The following is a 23,333-nucleotide window of genomic DNA, read 5'->3' as shown; positions in this document are numbered from 1 at the left end:
AATATCATCCAAAAATATTTATTTACTTATTCATTTCTTCAATTCGACGGAAATAAGTACGAGAGTTAAATATCGTACAAAATGTATTATTATCCGTAATCATAATCCGATAAACGTTAATAAATTACATACAGTTCTTTTTTTTTCTTTTTTATTTTCTTTTATCTCCATTTTTTTTTTTCATTTTTGTCCAACTTTTACCGTCGATTGAACGAATTTAATGCGATTCGCGAGGACAGGGTTGATCTTGAAAGAAATCAAACGAATTAGGTCGTCGTTTCGTTATGTAACGTTATGAAAACGTACTTAACCCACGATTTTTTATAAGTAAAACGTAAGATTTAAAAAACTTAACTCTCTCTCTCTTTTTCTCTTTTTATTTTTCTCATCCACTTTTTACTGCATAGAGAATAATTATTCAAAAATTATAGTTAAAGTACAATTAAAATTTTCGCACCGAACGAAAGATCTCTTCGGCGTTAATTTGATCGTTATCTTTCTAATCGAATTAAACGGGTGAGAAAGATGCGAGTAAGTGATTAACAGACGAAGAGGGAAGGAGGTTGGTGAGTGGAAGGACAGCTATACCGCAGGACAGGAAAGTAAGTCTCTCGAGATAGGATTAGTATTAAAAAAGAAGTGAACGAAACAAAATCAAATAGAAATAAAAAAAAAAAGAAAGAAAAAAAATTGCAAGGAGAGATTTGCAAGAAAAAAAAAATGGGAGAAAGAGAAACGAAAGAAACATAGAAAAGAAAGAGAAAGATGAAGGAAAGGAGGAAGAAGAAGAAATAAAGAAAAGAAAAGGAGGAAAATTTTAGTTTTAGTTGCCGTCGAGGAAGCGTTCGTTCGTAATTGACGACATGCTTTTCCTCGAGATTCCTTCGAGCAACGTGCCGAGGGAAATTTCTTTCGTTTTCTTGCCGACAAGAGAAGAAAAGAGAGAGAAAGAGAGAAAGAGAAAGAGACATGGTAGATAAAATACGAGTGAGAGTAAAGGAGAAAAAGAGAGAGATAGATAGAGAGAGAAAAAGAGAGAGAGAGAGAGAGAGAGAGAGGGTTTTTAAAGTTAACGAGCTTACTGGCCCCTTCTCTTCTTCTCTGCTTCACTGTCTTTTTCTTTCTCTCTCTTTCTTTCTCATACTCTTGAGATGCGCGTTCTAAAACGCTCTGGAAACGCTCGGATAATGCGTCGTTGCGTTCGTTCGCTTTTATATGAAATTTCTTTCTACGCGTTAAAGAGAGAACGATAAGATATAAACGCGTATTGTTCTAGACGAGAATGGTAGTCGATGAACGCGGACCTTTCGAGAAGGAAAACAAGAAGTTCGTTTAACTTGAGATTTAATTTGGATATTTTTTCATTTTTTATTTTCTTCTTTTTCTTTTTTTTTTAAAGGAGTGAATGCAGTCAAGTAAAATATTTATTATCGAATGATAAGTCGACGTTTTTATAATTTGTTCTGTTCTTTTTTTCTTGAAATTAAATTATTATTTATATATCTTAATCTATATATCTTAAAGATTATAGTTATATGTTGATATATCTTAAATAATTAATGAAATATATATATATGTATATACATATAGAATACAGAATAAATAATAGATAATAATTGATCAATTAATATAATCTTGTCTTAATATATATTATATATATATATATAATATATTATATATATAGAGGAATATTAATAAACATATTTAATTATCTGAAATAATTACAGTCAGTTTCATAGATAGAAGATTGACGTTAAATTTGGAGGTTCTAGTATTACGCATTTACCGTGTACGCATAATCACCGATAATTTGACCGATCGAATCGAATATTAATTAGTATGATATTGAAGCATAGAAGAATGGCAAATATCTAGCTTCGAGCGTATAATGTCAACTTCCTTCTATGCAAACGATACGTAAACGATGACGAATACACAAACATATACACGAACACACACACCCACATACATACATTCATACATGTATATACATGTATCTTTTTACATTCTATTTATCTTAAAGGGAGATCCGATTGTATGAGTTACGTTAGTTATATCTCTCTTTTTCATTCTATCAATCCAATTCCAATAATTAATTAGAATTTGAACATCTTTCGATTACATCTATTATCACAAAAATACAATCTCTCTCTCTCTCTCTCTCTCTTTTTCTTTTTCTTTTCGTTTCATTTTTATTATACAAACAAACATGATGAAAAATCATTCGTATGACCCAATACGATGATTACCAGTGGATCAATGATAGACTTAAAAAGAAATAGAAATGAGTGTTTAGAGAGAGAGAGAGAGAGAGAGAGAGAGAGAGAGAGAGAGAGAGAGAGAGAGAGAGAGAGAGAGAGAGAGAATCAGATTCATTCGTATGAAAAGCAACGATCGATGAAAAATCCATCACATAAATCACGGCAAGCTTTTCGTTTCGTTTCGTTTCGTTTCGTTTGATCACGTAACCGCTTGACCGGCCAACACCAGAGATCACGATTTGCGTTTTAAAGCGCAATCGTTTTCGATTATTCAAACGTAACCTTCTCCACATTTCCCCTTCCCTTTTCGTCTCCCTTTTCACTATCATTTCCTGTATAATTCTACGATGAATATTCTAATTCATGAACATCGTCGTAAGGGTTATCTTTACGAGTTTATGTGTGTGTATATATATATATATATATATATATATATATATATATATATATATATATATATATACACACGATAAATTATCTATCAAATTGTTAAAACTCTCTTTGACGATGATTATGTTATTCACGAAGATACGATAATGACTTTTCTTTCCGGCTGTTATTTTTATTGGATCGTTATTTTAAATGAATGAATCAGTATTTATAATAAAGTAGAAGTAACGAATCTGGTTGATATCAAGACGCAATCGTTACGATTAATTATTTATACCGATCAAAATATCCACGAACATTTATTTTACATCAATGTGTTTATAATTAATTAATAAAACGTCCGAGGAAGTAAATGGAAGTGAATGTTCTTCTTTTTTCTTCTTTTCTTTTTCTGTTTTTAATTACCGATGCAAACGAAAACGATATTACTTTTTATTATTATTCGAATTAAAATTTCAACGAAGAATTTATTTTTTAGTAAGAAAAGAAAAAAGAAAATAATTTGTAAGTTTAACTTCTTTAAAATATTTCTTTTGAAACGACAAAGATAATCCATTAGACAGTCGGCTGTCTAATGATATTGTTTTAAAAGATTTTTTTTTTCTTTTTTTTTTTTTTACGACGATTTAATACGTCAAACTTCGATTAGATGATTATTAAAGTAAGTCCACAGAGTTAAGAGGTTAATTAATGAAAGATATTCTCTGTGTTACCTATATATTTAGTGCATTTACAGTTAGAGTTTATTTTATTGAATTGTTTTATATATATATATATATATATATATATATATATATATATATAATTAGATATATGCTTAGATAAGAACTTTGGAAATTTATGTTCTATACTATGTAAACTTATGAATTTAGTTAGTTACATAGTTAGTTAGTAGGATATGATAAACATTGGTTCAAGTTTAAGTTTAATACATTGGTTTAAGTTTACTCTTAACGTGGAAGAACTATCTCTCAAGTTAGAACTTTATCCTTTACAAATATGATAAAAGTTCGTGTTCTTAACAGTTTGAATGTTCGATTGATGGATCGAATGAATCTAAAATTCACCCAATAAATGAAAACTTTAGAGAGAAAGAGAGAGAGAGAGAGAGAGAGAGAGAGAGAGAGAGAGAGAGAGAGAGAGAGAGAGAGAGAGAGAGAGAGAGAGAGAGAAAGATCGTTCTCCTAGAGATAATAAATAATCAAATTTTTAAAATGTTTACGCAAAAAATAAAAATTTCACTATTTACTAAAAGAAAGAAGTAGAGATTTATAGATAGAATAAATTACAATTTTTATGGATCGCAAAAATGATTAGAAGATGAAATTCTCTTTAAATATTTCCCTCCAGGATATTGATAGATCAAATAAATCTAAATTTCTATGGATCATCGAAATCGGAAATTTTAAAAATATACGCCGGACAACAAGCCGTGATTTTAATCTCCAATAAAATTAGACTTCCATCGATAAAATTTTTATAGATAACAAAAATTTTTATATGTCATAAAAATCATATAGAAGAGAATTCTTAAAATTCGACTTAAATCCGATGCTACATATTTTAATTCGTCAAAGAAAAAAAAAAAAAAAGAAAAAAAAAGGACAGAAAAAAAGAAAAGAAAAAAGAAAAGAAAGAAATCAAATACTCATACCCAATCAATAATCGATATAAAGGAAAAGCAATTCGTAATCGTACATAAAGGAATATAAAAACGTGGATATACAAGTAACAAGTAGTACGTATCTACAATATACATATACATACATACATACATATATATACACAACGTACCTACATACGTACATACATACCTACATAGAAACAGTTCGTATACGATTCTGCAATACGGAGACATTTGAATGCGGTTGGTACACGTTGGAACGATTAGTCGTTCATTCGCGCGGAACAAAACGATTACACGAGCACGGATGAAAGGTCTGTGAATTTATCGACAAAGTCTCTGGAAAGCCTCGCGAAAGCCTCTCCTCCATGTCTGATCACGGACACCAAGAACGAATCGCGAATGCTGATCTCCCGATGTTTACAAATCCAGCAAAAAGTCCCTAGACGAATTTGAAAAAAGGATCGACAAAAAAAGGAATCAAAAATTCATACATGACTTTTTACAAATCGCATTAGCCCCCATTTTCCAAAATATATTTCTTTTCAGAGCTGTTTCTTCTTCCTTTTATTTTGTTTCAATTTAGAAATTACAATCTAGGTAATCGGATGATGTATTTAGTATTAAAGAGGTCGTCGAAAGTGGATTCATCGATTTTTTCTTTTTTTCTTTTTTTTTTTTTCTATTTCAAATCGTCTAGGAACTTTTGATCGCGCCCTATACACCTCCACGTATTTCCCTGCTTTCTATTTTTTTTTTCTCTACTATTAAAGCGCGCGGTAAAACCGGTTATCTCGCCTCGTTGAATTCCATACTCCTTGAAAAGTGAATTCTTTATACAAAAGGGAATCTATTTTCGATTCGGAACGAAAACGAAGGGGAGGAAGAGAGGTGAAAAAAAAGAAAAAAAGGAAGAAGAAAAAAGTCGTGTCGTGAATTGTGATTCCGTCGTTGAGTCGATCGATCCAATGAAAGTTTCGTTGAGATTATCGAGCTTCCGATTAAAAAAAAAAAAAAAAAAAAAGAGAGAGAAGAAAAGAAAAAAAAAACACGCTTTCGAAAGTAAGTACTTGCATAATCCTTCTTGAGATATTCTTTCTTTTTTTTTTCTTCCTCTTCTTTTTCTCCTTTAACTTTTTCCCAAACTTATCGACCATTCCTTCTAATAACAGAGGGTCGATATTAAATATTGATAATAATAATGAACGTAATATAATTAATGAAATAAAATAAGTCAACGATTGCTAGAGTGACTTTTAATGAAATCAATTATTCTTCTTCGACGACCAAGCACGTTTTAGGTCAACTTTTTCTTTCTTCTTCTTTCTTTGCAAAAAATCTCGCGCAGTTTTAAAATCTACAAAAAAAAAAGAAAGAAAGAAAAAAGAAGCAAAAAGAAGGAAGAAAGGAAATAATAAATCTGAAACGTTTCCAAAGGGCGATGTTTAAAATTATCTAGGAACTTTGTGCTTCTGCGCATCTTGCATATTTCAGAGATCTATTTTTTGTTTTATATTTTAAACGAGAAAATGAGAGAGAGAGAGAGAGAGAGAGAGAGAGAGAGAGAGAGAACAAAAGAGAGAAAGAGAGAAAGGAAGAGATTTCTGCGAACCGTAAGATATGATCTAGATTACAACAATAAGGATTCTGGAGATTGTAATATTTATACGAATACATAGCTCCACCTACTAAAACCTATTATAGACAGTACGTATAGCCATAAAAAAAAAGAGATTTTTGTTGTTATCATATCAGTTGAGAGAAAAAAAGCAATACGACGAGAAGCGTGATTCAGCATCCGTTTCAAGAGAAAGATATTGTTATGAGAGAAACAAGGACGATGATCTTTACCTAAAGCACTGATGTCGCTGAACTCTCTCTCTCTCTCTCTCTTTCTTTCTCTTGATATCTTTCTCATTCTATCACATTCTTTCTTTTACTGTTTTAAAAGGAGATGAGAAAGAAACGAGTTGTTTGCCATAATAATCGAGTTAAGTGCCAAGAATATCGAACTATACTTGTTTTTATCTTCTCTCTCTCTCTCTCTCTCTCTCTCTGTTTCTCTCTCTGTTTTTCTTTCTCTTTCTTTCTCTCGTTTTTAGTGTTTCGTCGTAGATAATCCTCCTTATGAGAATCCTTATTACATCAAAGTCCTACGATTATTTTATTCTATTTTATTTTATTTCATTTTATTTTATTTTATTTTTTTCCTATCGAATATCTAACGCGCAAACCTATCTCTTAAGCTATCATAAGAAATAGATAGTACATACATACATATATATATACACATGTACATATATATATATATATATATATTATATTCCTATACAGTATGTATGTATATATAGATATACATGTACATGGATGCTTTCATTATTCGAAAGTACCAATCGTATTCTCAAACTTTAATGTACATACCTATGTATATGCAGCCCGTATGCGTATATAAGCCCTTCTCTCTCTCTCTCTCTCTCTGCACACTCCTGAAATAGCCAAACATCCAAAGGAGGAAATAATGCGCGACCACGAAGCTTTGCGCTGTGCAACGCCATATTGGCATTTTTATGCCCGCTTAAATCAAAGCCGGCGACATCTAGCGTGCGTTAGTTCGATCGAATACTCGTCTCCCACCCACTACCATTTTCCAACTACCCCTTGAACTCGTACGTGCCGTTTCCTGTATTATCGGCATACATTTTATTTATTTTATTGCTATTTTTTCTCTCTGTCTTTCTCTCACTCTCTCACCCTCTTTGTTTCTCTCTATCGTTTCTTTTATTTTCGTTTGGTTGGTTGGAAAGCTTCCATATACATAGATCATGTTTTTTATGGGACAAATCTGATATCTTTCGTAATATTTTTTTTTAAGAGAAAAGGAAATAGAACGGGGAGAATAGTTAAGCTTTTATAAGTTTGAAATAAAATTATCGTTTTCGATAAAGGTAGAATAGCAAAAAGGGGGTTAATAAAATTGATCGTACATATATATATATATATATATATATATATATATATATGTATATATATATGTATAAGTGCATATGCTTAGGTGTTATTAGAGTATACTAATATATATCTATGTATGTATATTATTAAAATATATTTCTATATATTTTCTGTTAGAATATATTATATATATATATATATATGTGTGTGGTGTTAGAAATATTGACATTTACGTAGAAATTCTCGGCTATTTCAGAGCAAAATTTTATTTCGATGACTACCAACTCGACGATTATTTATACGGCCTCTAACTAAGTATTCACACACGGCTTAGTATGAATGTTTCTTTCTCTTTCTCTCTTTATCTATCTATCTATCTATCTATCCATCTATCTATCTATCTACTTCTATCTCTCTCGTCTGTACCGAGTAAATTTACATTTTCCAAAGGAATAACTAATCAACGGGTTGCTTCCCTCGTGAAAGCCAAAGTAATTTCGCTCGCCGTTCGGCCGAACAGAACCGAATACGAACGGTTTCAATGCAATGTTACAATGACATCCAATATATATATATATATATATATATATATATATATATATATATATATGTATATGTATATACATTCCACTTATCTTTCCTATTTCTATATACCTATATATGAAAATTATATATAATGAACGTTCAACGTGTAAGTTCATTGTTTCTAGAAAAAATAAAATAGATTATATATATACATACATATATATACATAAGTATATGTATATAAGAATATATTAAAGTAACGTAAAGTAATTTTTTTATTAATAATACACGTGTATACATATGTATCCATACAAAAGATATTATTAACGTGCATTGAGAAATTATGGCATACCGGTTAAAGTGGAAGTACAAACATAATTAGTATATCAAAAGCAGTAACGAATAACTTTATATGCGGAAGGCGTACACACCAATGTGCACAGGCAGTCCTTTACGTTGATATTACCTACTCACCGTCCATATTTTTATATTACCCGCGATATTACCAAGTAGATAAAACCCCAAGACGGGTTCACCCCGAAAGCACTAAAGATATATCTCCTTACGATGTGTGCTATGACTTGGAATAGCACGCGAAAGGACACTTTATGTATATTTTAAAAGTTAGATGGAACGTTATATTTTTTTCTTTTATTATTTTTTCTTTTTGTTTTTCTTTTTTCTTTTTTTCTTTCTTTCTATTTTCTTTTTTCTTTGATTTAAAGTAGAACGAGAATACTTTTTCTTTCTTCTTCTCTTGCTGTTGTTGTTTTCATTTATATATATATATATATATATATATATATATATCTTATAAAAAAGATTAATCTTATATATATGTATATATATATATTTATATTCTAAACATTTTATTAGATTTTATTGTCATAACGAGTATAAATATTTTTTAAATACACGTTATACAATAGCTTGAAGATTAGTAGATATAATGTAGTTATATTAACATATATCCAATTATACTAATTAAGTCTGACATAATATAATTTTTTTTTCTTTTTATAAATAGTTCGAAAAAAATTTAATTACGAGTGGTTAATACCAATATGGCGAAAAAATTAAGATCGTACGATTTGACGTAATTTAATTAATTAAGTGTATAATATTGGATACCTTTGTGTACGTGTATATATGTGCGTATGATTTTGTAACGAAGATAACAAGAATAGAGTATGAAATAATAATCGAGAAGAAAGGAAAAAGAAATAATGTCGTTTATGACGATCTTACATAATGCGGATAGAAACGTACATATGTAAAAGGAGGTTCAAAAGGAACGCCAGGTAATTCGATAATATGGTCTTGCGTGTTAGGAAGAATGTGTATGTTGTTAGAATGTTGTTAGAACAGTGTTGTACAGTCGTTCCAAAAAGTATTTGTATAATATAAAAAATGTAGTATGTGATTAAATTATTTATTTCTTTAAATATTCTCATATATATATATGTGTGTGTGTGTATGTGTATTCGAAGATTAAATTGATCAAATAATATCACGAAAATCTAATCGTTCTAATTAAGATTATAACAAATTTTACATCTTATTTTTATATATTTTCTTTTCTTCTTTTTTCTTTTAATTTCTCCTCCCTAGATTTTATTTGAATATCATTCATTTACGACTGTACCATCCGACATAACGTAATTCGAAAACGATCAATAAGAATTTTTTTTTGTTCATATATCCAATTGCATAAAGAGAAATCGTACGTTTTATATAGACGTCGATAAGTGCAGTGAAATAAAGCGTAACTAATCTATTCGTTCTCATAGATTCACCGGATCTCTCTCTCTCTCTCTCTCTCTCTCTCCCTCTCTTTTCTCGATCTCCCTTGAGTTCTCTCTCTTTTTCTCTTCCTCTCTCACGATGGTTCGAGTAATTCGCCGTCTCGGTTAATCGAACTTTATAAACGGATGAATAGTTTCATACCGGAGGATGACTCCGTTGGTAGACAGATCTAAAAGTTGATTCGTTGAGAGGGAAACACGATGATTCCTCTCGACATTGGAGAAATGCACTAGAGAGAAAGAGAGAGAGAGAGAAGAGAGTAGAACGAGCGGAGGAAACATAATACGGAAAATTTCATTTAAACGCGCTTTCGACGTCTCACCAAACGACTCTCTCTTTCTCTCTCTTTCTCTCTTCTTTTTTTTCTCGACATCGAAATTAAATATTACTTTTGCCATAAGGAATAAAAGAGAAAACAGAAACGAAAGCTCTTTCGAGAAAGAAAATTGCTTTCCGTTTATTTCGGATTATCATGATGGCTTCTACTACCATTCATTTGTATATATAATACATATATATGTATATGTATATGTAAACGTAAACACACGTAAATATAAAATATTATACGGTTAGGTATAGAAAAGATTTCAAAAACACATTTCTGTCTCTCTCTCTCTCTCTCTCTCTCTCTCTTTCTCTTTCTCTTTTTTCTCATCTCTTCTCTTTTTTTTTTTTTTTTTTTCTCTTCTTTTATCTTATGCGTCATGATGATTCGTAAAAAAATATAAAAACAGAGAGAGAGAGAGAGAGAGAGAGAGAGATTGTACAACCGTTGAATTCTTTTCTCGTAATAATTTTCCTACGTGAAACATAGCTCCGAGCCTCCTCTTCAACTATGATTTATGCTTTCTTTTCATGAAAAAAATTCTATTGAGGGAAAACTCTATAGAGAATATGTTATTATAAAATGTGGTACACTCTATTTTAAGTTCATCTAACGAGCCTCCACGTTCCATCGGAGCTTTTATTTTTAATCTTTGTTTTTATTCCTATTTTTATTTTCATTTTTATTTTTATTTTCATTTCCTCGGTTTTCTTTTTTCTCCTTCTTGTTTCTTTTTTGTTCACTAGTTAACTCTAAAACTATTTTTTTATTTTCACGTCAACTTTCGTACGTCAATTTTTTCGACGGATATCTTCGAAAAATAGAAAAGAAAGAAAAACGAATAATAATGCATAACTCAATACACGCTCTCGAATATTTTCCAAGTTCCATTCTGAATCTTTTCTCTTTCTTTTTCTTTTTGTTTAATTTTAATATCAAAACGTCGATACGATATAACAATATAGATTTCATATAGGTGTTAAAAAAAAAAAAGAAGACAAAGAAAAAAGAATATAATTAAAGAAATTCACTAACGACGGTCATCGCGACACAGTAAACTCGAACGAGCACGCGTACGTTTTTTTTTCCGCGCGTAGGCGTACGTGCATGCATGCATGCGTGCATGCGTATGATCCGCGTGAAAGTATGCCGCCCCTTGCCGAATTTGGTTGCAAACTCACTCTCTCTCTCTCTCTCTCTCTCACACACACACTCTTTTCTGTGACATTTGTGTTGTCTCGTTTCTGCCCTCTCATTTCTATTTATCTCTCTTTCTCTCTTACGTTGGTTTCGTGTCACTCGTTATATTTTTCCATCGTGGCAGCAAAGTGTTCGGTACTTATAAGTCCACGATCGAAAGAGAGACATGGTGTCCACGTTCGAGAATCGAGTTTCGAGAGACGATACATAATCAACTCTTTCGACATTTTCGAAGAAATATCCCTGTGAAGAGATCTAACAAGTTTGTTTTTCTTTTTATTTCTGTGTGTGTGTTTTTTTTTTATATATATAAAATAATTGTATAAAAGAAATTTATTTCTGTTTTCTTCTTTTCCTTTGTTTTGTTCTTCTTATAGTTCTATTTATTCAAATTCGAATTGTTGAATGAATTTTCTCATTGATTTGAATATGACGCGAGATAAGGATCGTATGTTTCTAAGAGATTTGAAAAAATCGATAATACTCTCTTTTTCTCAACTTTTTAGAGTAATTTGTTTTCTTTTCTTTTTTTGGTTCATTCTATGATATTACAAATATCTGGAATTTTTCGATATAGTAATAACAATAATAATAATAATATATCAATAATAATAAAATAGATATATTATTTAGTATAGAATATTATACACATAACTTCAAAGTAACAAGACGTTAGAGAACATATAAATTATCAAATTTATTTCTTATCGAAATTACATGAAAAGAATCAATATTCCCTTACAATATTAATAACAAAAACCCGATAAGTATTATCGAAGAGACATAACAAAGTAATAATGGACATTGAAAAAAAAAGGAAGAAAGAAAGAAAGAAAGAAAGAAAGAAAGAAAGAGAAAGATTTCAAATATCACGAGGTACGATAAAGGTAGACGATAAAAAAATCTTTCTTTAGAAACTGCTTGTAGAGTGTCGTCACGTTCGAGAGAGTTCGTCGCAATAATCCGTGCGTGGAACACGACGATAACTTTTGTGCTACTGCGGGGAAGATTCGAGTCACCATAGCCGATGCCGACATCGACGAATAGAAAGAAAAAGAAAAAAGAAGAAAAGAAAACAGAAGAAGAAAAGAAAAGAAAAAGAAAAAGAAAGAAATGAAGGAAAATAAATAAAGTTCGACTTTAAAATATAAAAATAATAACGAGTTTGTTTAATCAATTGTTTCTTTCTCTCTCTCTCTCCTTCTCTCTGTCTCTTTCTTTTTCTTATGGAATATTGAAAAAAAAAAGAAAGAAAAAAGAAAAGAAGATGAAAATTGTCTACTTTCGAAGATTGATATAAGAACGATTATATTCGATTTTCGTATCAAGTTCCTTTCTTATACATTTGACAATTTACGAGTCCCTTCCGAAGGACTTTACTGAACTTTGTAAGAAATAGAAAAATACGCATACACGTACAAATGCATAGAATCACACATATAACGCCTGAACGTACCGGCGATACGATTTGTGCGATATGGTTTATGAATTTTTTATACGCCTTTACCGGCTACGCTCGATAAGAGTACTTCTCTCTCACACACTCTCTTTCACTCTGTCTCTCTCTCTCTCTCTTTTTCTATCTATCTGTTTATCTATCTATCGTTTTCTATCTCACACACACGCACGCAGATACGTACGCGACGAACGAATTTCCCATCGATTGGTTTTCACGTTGGTGCAAACATACGTTGCTCGTTTCTCCTTCACTCCTATGATTCTTCGTTTAATAAAATAGAGTGTTTATGCTTGATAGGAAACGAAAATGTATTTTTATTCTAATCGTAAGTAAAAAAATTCGATTCCTAAATTTCTAGTTTTCTTTTTCCTTCTTTTTTTTTTATATAACGTCTCCCTCTTCTTTTTCACGAATCACTATAATCGATGAAAATTATTGATAAAAGTAATATGAGATGATAAAAATTCTCGAACAGAATTCGTTTCGGAACGAATTTTCGTTTCTTCTTCTTCTTTTTTCTTTTTCTGGAAAATCTCACAAAAGAATGATATGAAGGGAAGAAAACAAAAAGAAACGAATAAAAAAATTTACGATTATTCATTCTTCGTTAAGTCGGGCGCGTAATATTACAAGAGAGACTTGTAATAATTTATACGATTTGAAAGACGATAAAAGAAGATGAAGAAGAAGAAGAAGAAGAAGAAAAAGGAAAATCGATGGAAATGATCATCGAAAAAAAGTGTAATTGATTTCCATCACCTTCGTATCTCGTGCCATAACCGTGGAATAGTTCTTTTCTTCTTCGAATATGACAAAGTTTCCAAAGAGAAACGAGGTAAAAATAAAAAATAATAAAAAACAAAACAAAACAAAAAACAAACAAACAAAAAAAAGAAAAAAGAAAAAAGAAAAAAGAAAAAAGATTAAGAACGATCTGCCAAGTGTAAGTGTAAACGAGCTTGAGCCGATTGTTGTGTGTATGGACTGTGAGGAATGGAATGTAGAAGTAAAGAAAGGAAACCACGAGGAAAATGAAAGAAATATGCGTAAACTGGCGCCAAGATCGGTTACGCCGTCGTCCTAGTCGTAGTCGTAGTCGTAGTAGTCGTCGTCGTTATCGTCATAGATCGTTATAACCCTTCGGCTATGGCACGATCTCCTTGAGACACTTTCCGAACGATTTTCCATCTCGGCGCCCGTCGATCGTTATATCCATATAGCTGTAGTAACTAAGTACGTATTGTATATATCTCTTATGGAACTCGTTCAAGTGAACCTACTTTTCCTTTCTTTCTTTCTTTCTTTCTTTTTTTGCCTTTTCTTTCTTTCTTTCTTCTTCCCGACGGACGATTTGTTTTTTCTTTGTGAGGGTGAAAAAGAAAAGAGAAACAATTTAGACGGTATCTCTCTGTTTACGCTTTCGTACGGTCGTCAAGTACGGTCGATATATTATTTTTTTTCTTTTATCGACTTATTAACGAGTAAAATACTTTTTTCTTCATTTTTTATTTTTTTTTTCATTCATTTATATATATATATTTTTTTTAATAAAGATCGATCGATAGGTATAACGTAAATATTTCATTTCGTTTGAATTCGTAACTTTAATGAAATATCAATATTTGATACGAGCGATTGTTATAAATAATTAAGTGTTAGAATGTATATCTGGTTTTATTACGAATACCGACGAAGTATTATTATACTTGCCAATATATTATTACGAATTAAAATCCTAGATGACCTTTGTATTAATTGCTGACATATTATGTTACGCCGATATATTGATATTTTGTTATAAATACTAATCATAAACTTGAAATATCGATTAAAAATGTATAAAAATATCGAGTCGACAAGTAGCTGAATTATTTTTTTTTTTTTGGTAGTTTTCTCAATTATTATTATTATTATTACTATTATTATTATTATTATTATTATTAAATTAGACTACAAACGACGCTATAATCGTTAATTTTATCTCTTTATCTACACATTTATTATCTCAATGAATCTCTCTCTCTCTCTCTCTTTCTTTCTCTTTCTAATTCTTTTTTATTCGATATATTCTTTTCTTTTTTAATCCAGGACTTCTATGTTCCATTTTCTATCGACCGCACTTCACTTCCATTACATACCGCGAGCAAACGTTTGCAATACCTTTTCATATGACGAAACCACAGAGAAGCCAAAACGCGATCATAGCTCTTTTCCCGTTTATCGTTTGCTCTTTCTTTCTTTCTTTCTTTCTTTCTTCTTTTTTGTTTCTTTTTTTTTTAACTCCACTATATCCTTCGAAAAAGGATCTTTCTCGTTTAACGATTACAAGCATATCGTTGTCCGAGATAAAAAGAACAAAAAAAAAAAGGAAAGACACAAAAGGAAAGATAAAATAAAACAAAGTTTAAAAGAGAAAAAAGAAAAATTCGACTTGTCAACGAAGAAAAATAATCCTCAACGAGTTCAAAGTGTGTATGGCGTTCGTTCTTCGTTCTGCATGGAACAGTAGTAAAATGAATATGTTTTTCTTTTAAAGATGAGAGACGTACACAGAAAAAGGGAGAGAAAGAAATAAGCAAAATAAATAAATTTTATCTCTGAACGATCGACGACGACTAGAATCGTATCGCGAAGAAAAAAATTATCACAAAGCTTCAGAGTCGCTGAAATGTCGAGACGATCGTACAACGAAGAATTACTAAACTCGATTACTAAACTCGATTCAATCGTATCTAAAACTGTTCTTAAAAACGCTTTCGCTTTTTTCCACGATGAAAATTGAAAAAGATAAAAGAATTGAAAATTTATATCGGCCATTTACGAAATGCGAACGACCAGACGATTTCGATGGCAACTCGTAGATAACGAAACACACTCGACCGATCCTTGTGTTTATATCGGGACGACATTGAGAGGGAGAGGGTAAGAGAGAGGGGAGGAAGACATAGAGAGGGAGAGAGAAAGAGAGAAAGGGAGAGATCGTAAAAGTAAAAAAAAAAAAAATAAGAAAAAAGAAAAAAGGAAGATACACGGGATAGAGATGGAGATGAGAGTGTGGGGTAAATGGGTAAGTGGGTGAGGGGGTGGTGGTGATCGTGGTAAGGGGAAGTTTGAAAAAAACGCTTGTAAAACCAGTTTCGTTCGTTTCGTTACGTTTCCATTCTAACGAATTATTTTCGATTCTCTTCCGTGTTCTCGTAAATTCTATCCTCGTGTTCGATGTTTCCGAACGATTGGATCCGTTTATGTATATATATATATATATATATATATATATATATATATATATATATATAGATATATATATACATACATACATACATATATATATAGATTTAGTTTTCATCGAATGTGTTCGTACCATTCAATAAATTCGACCAATCGAATTCTACGGTAAAGGATTTCGTGACCAATCACCCCATCCTTGGTGTAGTCGAATACCGCCATCTTGCTTTTATGTAGAACGTCGAGAACGAAGAGAACGAGGAGGAGGGTTGGTTGGTTGGTTGGTTGGTTGCTTGGTTGCTTGGTTGGTTGGTTGGTTGGGTTGGCTGGTTGGTTGGTTGGTTGGTTGGTTGGTTGGGTTGGTTGGTTGGTTGGTTGACGAAGAGGAGGACGACGATGAAAACCGAGAAAATTTCGTTTATTTTTCTACGTTTAGTCGAATCAACCGTATATCCTATTTTCCGGTGCATCATCCATCATACATACATACATACATACATATATATATATATATATATATATATATATATATATATATATATTATAGAAATGAAAACTTAAAATCTTCCTCCACAAGTACTATCTTCTCGATTTTACCCTTAGCTCTTTGGTAGACGAATTTCAAGTAGCAAAAGCATTTACCATTTGCAAAGTACCAGGAAGCCATAGTAAATTGGAGTTGCTGCACTTGCTGCTGTTACTATTTTACTATTACTGTCGCTGTTGTTGTTGTTGTTGCTGTTTTGGTTGTTGTTGTTGTTGTTATTGATGTATTCACGGTTGGTACGACTGACATAAGATCTCTGGAGAAAAGTGTAGGTGGAGAGAACTCGAGCCTTCTCTTTTTCCTTCTTTTCCTACTCCTTCTTTTCCTTTACCTCCTCCTCCTCCTCCTCCTCCTCCTACTCTTCTTCTTCATCCTTCTTTTCTATCCTCCCTCAAACTCCCTCCTGTCAGCTCGGTTGCTTGCCTGCCTGCCTGCCTGCCTGCCTGCTTGCTTGCCTGCCTGCCAACCCAGCCAACCAGCCAGCCAGCTTGTGTTCCTTATTTTTACCGCAGCTCGTTGGAATTGTACAGACTCTCTCTTTCTCTCTTTCTCTTTCTTTTTCTCTTTCTCTCTTTCTCTCTTTCACTTCACCACACCTCGCTACTTACCTGTCCTCAGTGAGATGTCCGTGAACGAGTGTACGTTGTACTTACTTACGTTATACATACATACATACATACATATATATATATATATATATATAGCTATATGTATGTATATATGTATGTATATATGTACGTGCATATGAGGGAGGAAGGAAGAAAAAGAAAAGGTTGGGGGAGGGGGAGAGAGAAAGAGAGAGAGAGAGAGGGAGCGTCAGTCTTTGTTCTCTTCTAGCAAGAGAGCTTAACTTTCTGTTGCAAAGAGATAGGAGATACCGGAAAAGAACGAAAGAAAGAAAGGTAGATAGAGAGGGATAGAGAAAGAGAAAGAGAGAGGGAGAGAGAGGATTGTTATTAAAGTCGGCAATTCCCCAGAGTCAGACGGAAAGCCGACTCGTAGTTTCAACTCGACGTCGAGTTTAGAATTTTCGATCGAGAAAATGCAAATTTCGATATATTATCATGAAAGAAAATATAGTTAGAAGTGGATAGTAATAATTTTTCTTTTTTTTTCTTTTCTTTTTTTATTATTTTATTTTATACCGCGTAAAGATGGACAACGCGATCAAACGCGACAATGGATGGTATTATTATTATTATGGGATTGATAATCGATCAATGAATCATTCGGTATCGATCGTGCAGATCTACAAATTCGTCGTCTAATTATCAATGAAAATGATGGATAAACGAAGTGTATGTATGTGTGTAATAAGCACGTGAGTATTTATTTATTTATTTACTACGTGCGTATCCACGTGGTAACAAAATGGCGCGCGGCCATTAATAAATTTTTCTCTCCATTGACACATTCTTTTTCCATTCGTTCGTAATATAATAATTCGATCAAATTCATCGTTTCACACGCACACACGCAGAAACAACCACGTACGAATATCATTTTGAGATCGATTTATTTTTTAGATGTAACGAAAATATTCGTAAAACATGAAAGTTTGAAATAATATTGAAATAAGAATTCTCATTAATATTATTATTATTATGAATCTGGTATATTTCGGTATTAAAAGAATAACAAAAAAAAAAAGAGAAAAAAAATAGAAAAAGACAATTCGAAGATGAAAGATAATTTCTTTTTTTTCGCAATTCCGACGAGCTTTCTCGTAATCGTGAAAAAATATAAATACGATATATTTATTCTATATTAATAAAGGAATATATTATATTTCTTTCATCCCGACCTCTTCGTTCATCCTTTTCCACCCTTTCCTCCTCCTCATTTCTTTACCCGTCCACCCCCTTCTTCCTTTCCCTCCGCCTCTTCTCAACTTTCCATCTCTTTCACCCCCTACTACGAGCAATTATCTTGCCCGGAACAATTTAAAGTCGAGACGACTCTTATTACCATCGATCACGTTATATTACCTAAGACCTTCCGATCCTTTTTGTCGCGACGAGGACACGAATTTAAAAAGAGAGGGATAGAGAGAGAAAGAGAAAGAGAGAGAGAGAGAGAGAGAGAGTAATAGACAAAGGAAAAAACAAAGAACGAATGAGATACAGAGAGAGAGAGAGAGAGAGAGAGAGAGAGAGATAAAAAGAGAGAGGATGGTTTAATAGGAAGCCTCATTATCGTTATTTTATATTCCCCTTTGACATAATTCGCCACGACTTGAATACCTCTATTATTATATCACCATTGATACAATTGAATCAACTTTATATAGAATGCTATCTACTCAGGTTAATTAAATTAATTAGATGACGGTCTATTTACGTAGAATGTTTAATCAATCAAATACACGAGATCGGACGATGAAACATTAAAGAATTTTGTCGTTGCTTAATTAAATCAAAATCGAGATACTTGTACGTGTATATGTACATATATACATGTAATAAGTATCTATCAAATCATGTATACGTAAAGTTGACATAGAGAAAATAGAGATCGAAAATAATTTCGAAGGGTAATCACTAGTTATAAAAATTTCAAAAATTTATACAATTTTTATAAGAGTTTAAATTACACGAACTGATTGTATCTAATAATATGAATTTATTGGAACAGGCGTTGTGTATTTTGGCATAGGTCAAGGTTCGTTTATTTTATCGAACGAAACAGGGAGAAAGAGAGAGAGAGAAAGAGTAAAAGAGAAAGAGAAAAAGAGAAAGAGAGAGACAAGAGAAGAAAAGCGGAAGAGAAAGAGAGAGAGAGAGAGAGAGAGTCCACTAACCCTGAGAACCATTCCAAGCGATAAAGCAACCTCGACGAGCGGTACCTTGGTGGATTCGACGTGGATACACGTCGTGAAGGTTAGGCTGGGTCAACCGAAACGCCAGACACGACGACGATACGGAATGGACGCACGCGAGAAGCCGCAGTCTACGGAAGAGAATCTCTTTTTCTTTCTCTCTCTCTCTATCTATCTACCTATGTATATGTATATCTATCTATCTTTCTCGTTCACTTTCGTGTGTTTACCAGTTGAGTCGAGAGAGAGAGGTTTACTAGCTAAAAAGAGAGAGAGAGAGAGAGAGTACAACGAGGGAGGAGCTTATATATATGTATATATGTATATAGGTATGTACTATTTACTAATCCCTCAGCTTCCATCGGTCGACCTCCAAAGGTCTCGTCGGCGTCATGAACCTACCATTTTAATCGTATTTAAATCTTTCTGTCCTCTTCTAATTGACCACTCCAAGGTAATGACTGAGAGAGACAGATTTATATATATATATGTGTGTGTGTGTGTGTGTGTGTAATAGGTATAGAGGTTGGATTAATTATAAAACTACAAGCTAGGGGTTTGTTAAAATTTGAAAAGAATAAAAAGAAAAAAGAAAGAAAAAGGAAAAAAAAAGAGAAAAATTCTACGAAACGCAGCAAATCCCCGATATGACGAATCAAACGAGAAAATTCCTCTTATTCGTTTTTCCCTTTTCTACTCCTCTTTTTGATTTTTTTTACGTTTAATGTCGCATCCCGTGAACGTAGCTTTGATCGTTTTTACGACGGCGGAATGAAATTAATATAATATGAATGACGTGCTCTTTGGTAATGTTTATCTTGCGGATAGACGGACAGAGAGAGAGAGAGAGAGAGAGAAAGAGAGAGAGAGAGAGAGAGAGAGAGAGAGAAATGGCCACTAGCTCTTCATGTCTTCGCAATACGATTGGTTTAGATATGTACATGTACATGAATGAATACTACACACATATACTTACATATATATAAAAATAAAAAAAAATATATATAAAAAGAGCTAGTTGGACTTCAAAAGCAAAAAAATCTCGATTTTAATATTTAATTACGGTAATGAAAGGGATGATGGAAATTGAAAACGAAAAGGAAGAAAAAAAAGAAAAAAAAATTAAGAGAAAAAAAAATTAAGAAAAAAAAGGTCAACAAACTTATTTTGTTTCTTAAAACTTCAAATTTTCATAGATTATACGTTCTTTATCGTATACGAGTGTTCGTGTACGTATACAGTACGTATCTGTTACTATACTATTACTACTAGTACTATTACTACTAAGTTATTACTACTTCGCTCACGATCTTTTCTCGGAGCACTAATGCACACGCTGTCGGTATAAATAAATAAATGTGTAATCGACGAAAATAATACTCGATTCGTCATTTATTTCTTGTAAAGAACATTGGCGAGGCGTCGGTCGGTCGATAGGTCCGGTCTGGTCGGTCGATCTAAATAGAAAAGATACACACACATTTTTATAACCAATTATATCGCTCTGGTTTGAAATAACTCAAATGCGATCAATTCATTCATTTATTTTTTTCTTTTTTTTTTTTTACGAACGTTCTAACCCTTGCAACAAAATTCGAAAGCATTTTTTTTTCATTCGTCTCTTTTCTTTTCTCTTTTATTTTCTCTCTCTCTCTTTTTCTCTCTCTCTCTCTCTCTCTCTCTCTCTTTTTATTTTTTCTCCGTCGTATTTTATTTCTATCGTGTTAAGGAGAAGACGAAAGAAGAAGAAAAGAAAAAAAAAAATCGTGGATTTTCGTTTGATTTCCGTTTTAAATACGTTTCCGGTGATGATAATCAACTATTCTTTTCCCTCTCTCTCTCTCTCTCCTTTTTCTGTCATTCTTTTTTCTTAAAAGTAGAGAAGTTAGTTACTCGCTGTGAAAATCGAGGGAACAAAAGTTAGATCTAAAAATGGCTTGAAAAAATACAATGACGGGGAGTAAGAGAGAGGGGGCAATGGCGCCGGCAGAGCTAATGGGAAAACGTTAGCTCGTTTATGCGCTTACGTTCGTATTTAACTATTAAAGAGAGGAAAAAAAGAAAAGAAAACAAAGAAAAAGAAAAAGAAAAAAGGAAAAGAGAAAGGAAGAGGGAAGGTAGTAGGATAAGAGAGATAACGTTTATCTCTCTCTCTCTCTCTCTCTCTCTCTCTCTATTTCTCTCTTTCTGTCTTTTTTGTTCTTACATTGGAGAACGTGCTTACTAATTAAAGCTACCCCTGTGAAACTCTCTCTCCCTCTTTCTCTCTTTTCCTCCTATTCCTCTCTTTCTCTCTTCTCCTCCTATTCCTCTCTTTCTCTCTCTTTTTCTCGATCGACCAACCGACCTATCGATTCTCGAGGAGCTTACTCGAATGAGAACAACTCGATGGACGATTACGTCTACGTACTTAAAATCAAACTTTCGAGATTCGCGTCGTTCAATTTTCACAAAGGAAGAGAAAGACAAAGACAGAGGATGTATGTAATAAAAGAAAAGGGATGAAAAAGGGTCAATTATGAGGATTGGTGAATATCAATATTTTATATACGTGTTAAAAATTGCGGATGGATTAGTTACTGTTTTATTAAAAAAATCAATAACAATGATTTTGCCTGTACTATTTATCTTTGATACGAATATTCAGGTGAAAAAGAAAGAGAGAGATAGAAACCGAGAGAGGATGTAATCACGTTCGAGAAAAATAGAAGAGAGATGAAAAAGATAAAATGACTATTGTGAATATTTTATGATAACGATTTTTATCTTATCTCTCTCTCTCTCTCTTTCTCTCTCTCTCTCTCTCTCGCTTTCTTTCTTTCTTTCTTTATTTTTCATGAGATACGAGACAAGGGAGATGGAGATAGACAGGGAATGTAATCACGTTCGAGAAAAACCGGAGAAGGGATGAAAGGGATGAAATGACGATCGTGAATATATTCTATGATATTGAAAATCGCGAAAATATGAGCTACTTGTTATCTCGAAAAGGAAAAAAAAAAAAAAAAGAAAATAAAGAAAGGATGAGAAAAAAACGAAGAGAAGAGAAAGAAAAAGGAAGAACAAAATGAAGAAATCAATAAATGTATGAAGATAGTGACAAAGAAAGAATCAAAGAAAAGAAAAAAAAAAGAAGAGGAAACAAAAACGCGACAGATATAATGATTTGATTTTATCTTATCTATTCTCTCTCTCTCTCTCTCTCTCGTTCTCTCTTCCTATCTATCTCGTCTTCCGTGAAAGATGGAGATAAAGTGAGACAGAGACAGAGAGACAGAAGGAGAGAGAGAGAGAGAGAGAGAGAGAGAAAGAGAGTGCTCAGGTAGAACGAATATTGCGTATTGTAATGCCCGCGATAAAATCGAAGGAAGAGAATGCGGAAAAAGTCTGCGTTTCCATCTCCGGCGTTCCGCGAATTCTCGGCCGCATAGGCAATGCGCGATATGCGAGACGGGAAATAAAATTGAATCGAAGGAGGGAGAAAGGGAGTGATGGTGGTCTTGGGAAGGGGAGGGTTTGTCGGTGTAGTAGCAGGTACGTATATAAGGGAGGAAACGAGACGTTATCGAACTTTTTCTATCTCTTTTTCTTTCTTTTTCTCTTTCTCTTTCTTTCTTTCTCGTTTTTTTTTCATATACAGACAGACACACAAACACACACACACACATACACATACGCATTCGTATACTTCAGAAAAATACGATTTCTAACGTTTAAATAGCTCTTTCGTGGTCAATCGTATACTACGATTCTTCGTTTCGATAAATCGTTCAATACTGTCGGATTTATTCCGTTTTTTTTTTTTTTTCTTTATTTTATCGTTTTAAGAATGGCGATTCTTTTTTTTTTAGATTGTAGATTATATTGTACCCTTGGCAAAATCGAAATTGTCCTCGGTTCGTTTTTCTTTTTTCTTTTTTTTTCGAATTACATGAAATCGGATAAAAATTCACGTGCTCGTACGTGAAATACTTTCAAGGTAAATATATCCTGGTCGTTGTCGAAAAATTTATCGCTGTGTAAAAAAGATCAAAATTGTTCCGAGAAAATCGAATTCGAGTATAAAGCTAGCGATTGGGATAATTCAAAAAAAAAAAAAAAAAAAAAAGAAAAAAAAGAAAAAAAAGATTGTAGAATTCGTATAAAATTTTTGATCAAAAGAAAAAAGAAGAGAACGAAACCAAACGATACGAATAGATTAATA

The 23,333-nt window shown here is 32.4% G+C and overlaps 1 protein-coding gene across 1 annotated transcript in view; it reads right to left on the bottom strand.

The window, feature by feature from the left end:
- The window catches only part of LOC127061883 (plexin-A4), a 277,822-nt gene that overhangs the window by 37,709 nt on the left and 216,780 nt on the right, over window positions 1-23,333 (bottom strand). The gene's annotated exons all lie outside the window — the stretch shown is intronic.

This window comes from Vespula vulgaris, chromosome 2 (genome assembly GCF_905475345.1).
Source record: "Vespula vulgaris chromosome 2, iyVesVulg1.1, whole genome shotgun sequence".
Classification (NCBI taxonomy): Eukaryota; Metazoa; Arthropoda; class Insecta; order Hymenoptera; family Vespidae; genus Vespula; species Vespula vulgaris.
This window is presented reverse-complemented; position numbering and strand designations above follow the sequence as displayed.